This window comes from Petaurus breviceps, unplaced genomic scaffold, assembly GCF_028583685.1.
Source record: "Petaurus breviceps papuanus isolate PSGF00001 unplaced genomic scaffold, PetGlider_PUasm1.0 225, whole genome shotgun sequence".
In the NCBI taxonomy this organism is placed as follows: Eukaryota; Metazoa; Chordata; class Mammalia; order Diprotodontia; family Petauridae; genus Petaurus; species Petaurus breviceps.
The window spans coordinates 9,972,626-9,976,703 of record NW_027185889.1 but is presented as its reverse complement, the minus strand read 5'-3'; the positions used below and the strand labels follow the sequence as shown (position 1 = coordinate 9,976,703).

The following is a 4,078-nucleotide window of genomic DNA, read 5'->3' as shown; positions in this document are numbered from 1 at the left end:
TTCTCCAGTTCATTTTATAAATGAGGAAACAGATACAAAGGTTAAGTGAATTGCCCAGGGTCACATAGCTAGGAAGTTTCTGAGGATGAATTTGAACTTGGGTCTTCTTGACTACAGGCCCTGCACTCTATCTACTGCAGCATCCAGTTGCCCCTTCATTCATAACTAATTTAATGTATAATTTTTACTCAATTACATGTTAAAATGATTGTTTTAACATTTGGGTTTTTAATTGAGTTTTGAGTTCCAAATTCTATCTTTCCCTCCATCCTTCCCTACTGTCCCTACTCCCTGAGACAGTAAGCAATCAGATATAGGTTATACATATGCAATCATATAAAACATTTCCACTGTAGTCATTTTGTACAAATAGACTTGAATAGAAGAAAAAAAGTGCAAAATAGCGTATTTCAGTCTGTATTCAAATAATATCAGTTCTTTCTCTGTAGTCAGATAGTATGCTTCATCATTAGTCCTTTGGAATTGGCTTGGATCATTGTGTTGCTTAGAATGGCTAAGTAATTCACAATTCTTTATTGCACAATATTGCTGTTACTGTGTACAACATTCTCCTGGCTCTGTTCATTTCACTTTGCATGAATTCATGTAAGTTTTTCCAGGTTTTTCTGAAATCATCCTGCTTGTCATTTCTTATAGCACAATAATATTCCATTACACTCATACACCACAGCTTGTTCAGCCATTCCCCAATTGATGGCATCCCTTTGATTTCTAATTCTTTGCCACCACAAAAAGAGCTGCTATAAATATTTTTGTACAAATAGCATTTTAATTAATTAATTTAATTTAATTAATTTAATTAATCATCAATTAATGATTGCTTAACTTTTCTTGAGGTGCTAGAGGCAGTGGAACGCTGCTGCTACTCTGGGGAGAGACGGCTTTGCATCAGCGTGCAAAAATGCAGAGCAACAAAGGCTTTAACCTAGATAAACAGAACCATACTCCAAGGAAGCAGCAGCACCAACACCAGCACCAGCAGCAGCCACCACCACCAATACCTGCAAATGGGCAGCAGGCCAACAGCCAGCATGAAGGCCTGACTATTGATCTGAAGAATTTTCGGAAGCCAGGAGAGAAGACTTTCACTCAAGCGCAGCCGCCTCTTTGTGGGCAATCTCCCTCCTGACATCACTGAAGAAGAAATGAGGAATTGTTTGAGAAATATGGAAAGGCAGGCGAGGTGTTCATTCACAAGGACAAAAGCTTTGGTTTCACCGTCTTGGAAACCCTAACCCTAGGCCAAGATTGCTAAAGTGGAGCTGGACAACATGCCTTTACGTAGAAAGCAGTTGGGAGTGCGCATTGCCTGGCATAGCGTATCCCTGACAGTTAGGAACCTGCCTCAGTTCGTGTCCAATGAACTGCTGGAGGAGGTTTTCTCTGTCTTTGGCCAGGTGGAGAGGGCTGTAGTTATTGTGGATGATCGAGGGAGGCCTTCAGGGGAAGGTATTGTGGAATTCTCAGGGAAGCCAGATGCCCGGAAAGCTCTGTACAGATGCAGTGAAGGGTCCTTTCTTCTGAACACATTTCCTAGGCTAGTGACCATGGAACCGATGGACCAACTAGATGATGAAGAAGGGCTGCCAGAGAAGCTGGTCATCAAGAACCAACAATTTCTCAAGGAACGAGAGCAGCCCCCGTGATTTGCCCAGCCTGGCTCCTTTGAATATGAGTACGCCATGCGCCGGAAGGCACTGATTGAGATGGAGAAGCAGCAGCAGGACCAAGTAGATGGAAACATCAAGGAAGCCAAGGAGAAGCTGGAGATGGAAATGGAGGCCGCTTGCCATGAGTACCAGGTCATGTTGATGAGGCAGGACTTGATGAGACGCCAGGAAGAGCTTCGAAGGATGGAGGAGCTGCATAATTAGGAGGTGCAGAATCGCAAGCAAATGGAGCTCAGGCAGGAGGAGGAACACAGGCGGAGGAGGCGTGAGGAGGAGATGAGACGGCAGCAGCAAGAAATGATGCGACGGCAGCTGGAGGGCTTCGAAGGAAACTTTCCTGATGCGAGAGAGCAGGAGATGCCAATAGGCCAAATGGGTATAGGAGGTGCTATGGGCATAAACAGCAGAGGATCCCTGGGAGGTGCTAACCTGCCAGCTGGTGCCCCAAGTGCTCCAGGGCCTGGTCCAATGATGTGGAACCATGGGAATGACCCCACCACCCAGTGACCGCTTTGGCCAGGGTGGTACAATGGAAGGACTTGGGGCAATGGGTGGAAACCCTCCTGCATTCAACTGAGGAACTCCTGGAGGGGACTTTGGCCCAAACAAACGTCGCAGATACTAATAGAGTTACAGTGTCGAGTTTCCCCTGACCCTGCAAACAAAGACCCTTTTTGAACTAGCCAGGATTCTACCTTAGAGGGCTGTTGGGGCTCCGCTCCTCCTACTAGTTAGGCCTCCCCACTTGAACTACTCTAGGTAGGCAATTTGCTGAGGGCAGAGAGGGGTTAGGGAGGGGCATTTAGTGAAGCAGTTCTATGTGGTGCATTCCTCAAAGTTCAATGCGATGGCTACAGAGGGGGTGGGGGAGGCCGTGGCACAAGCAGACCCGGCTCTGTCCCTGTTTTTCTTGACCATTCCACCTTTGTCCCCTCACTGCTCCCTCATTGACTTAGACACAATCCTTACCCCCATTTCCTTTCTGGTTAGGACCTCAGGTGTGTCCAGGAAGTTCAGGCAACAATACCAGGAGAAGACCTCTTATCTTTTCCCAACCCAGTGTTCCTTTTATGTCCTGAGAAGAAGGTTTTGTTATCTGCTTTTAGGTTTCCATTATTGGTTTTGTTTTTGTTTTATCTTCTGTTTCTTGGATGGGGAGGGGGCAGCCCAGAATGGAGGAGCTTTGCCTCCCCCTGGGAGGCGCTGCTGTGTCATTGTTAACACCAAGTTCGAGCTTAGGGGCAGGGGTTGCTGGATGCTGGTGTTCTCTTGGCCATGCCCGGAGCTCTCATGGCTTGCCTGTCTTCTGGAGCTGTGCTGTGCAGCTTCCACTGCTGTTGGTGATATCAGGCCCTCTCACAGTCTGGAGTTTGAGAAATGAGACAGGAATGCAGCAGCAACATTATTATTAAAAACAGATTTTAAGCCTTTAAAAATAAATAATGATTGGTTAAATTTTCAAAATCCCAGGTGTTGTGTGTGTGTGTTTTTTAATATGCCATCTCTCACTTACCCAAACCACTAGAGACAATTTCTGCCCATAGAATGTAGGACTTCAGGGATACAGAGGACTTTGTTGATCATGTGATCCAACCCCCTGATTTCGCAGAAGAGGGAACTGAGACCCAGAGTGGTTAATTGGCTTGCCTAACATCACACAGGGGAGCAAGTGACATATCTGGTATTTGAACTCTGATTCTGAGGGACTCCAAGGGTTAGTGTTCTTTCCTTTTTACCACAAATATTTCTTGGTCTGGCTTTAGGACAGCTCTTCTTACAAAAACAAAACAAAAAACAACAACAACCACCGTTTCCTGGAGCAAATAAGAACAGTGATTAATACAGGGGTATTTATTTATGTCATTGTAGGAACTTAGACTTATTTATTCAGCAAACGTTTATTGAGCAGTGATTTGGGAAGGGTTATGTTAGGCATTGGGTGTTACAAAGATGAATAAGAGTCATTCCAGTGCAAATGACTTCCCATAACCTTAGGTTGTCAAGTGATGAGTTAAGAAGTAAAAGTCTTATGCACCAGTCTAGAAAAGTCTTCAAAAAGAGTGGCCCAAGCTAGGAAGACATACCATTAACATTTCTCTGTAGACTGATCCACCAGCTCTCTTAGCCGACAAACAAATAGAGACCCTTGGAAGAATCCCCCCCCCCCCCCCATCAGCTATTAATGCTACTGGTCTAGATGCAGTTAATGTCCTGTGTATGCCCCAGTCCTGAGCAGAGCACAGACATAAAGCAGTCTTTAGAGCAGTCAGTCAATAGATAGGTAATGCATTTATTGGCTTTAATGAGGAGAGGGGGGAAAGGGAATAAGCATTTATATATAACCTACTTTGTGACAGGCACTGTGCAAAATGCTTTGATTTTCCCAA

The 4,078-nt window shown here is 45.1% G+C and overlaps 1 pseudogene; it reads left to right on the top strand.

The window, feature by feature from the left end:
• The first annotated feature begins 852 nt into the window (after positions 1–852).
• LOC138166618 (non-POU domain-containing octamer-binding protein pseudogene) lies at positions 853–2,534 on the top strand (annotated as a pseudogene).
• Positions 2,535–4,078: the final 1,544 nt, after the last annotated feature.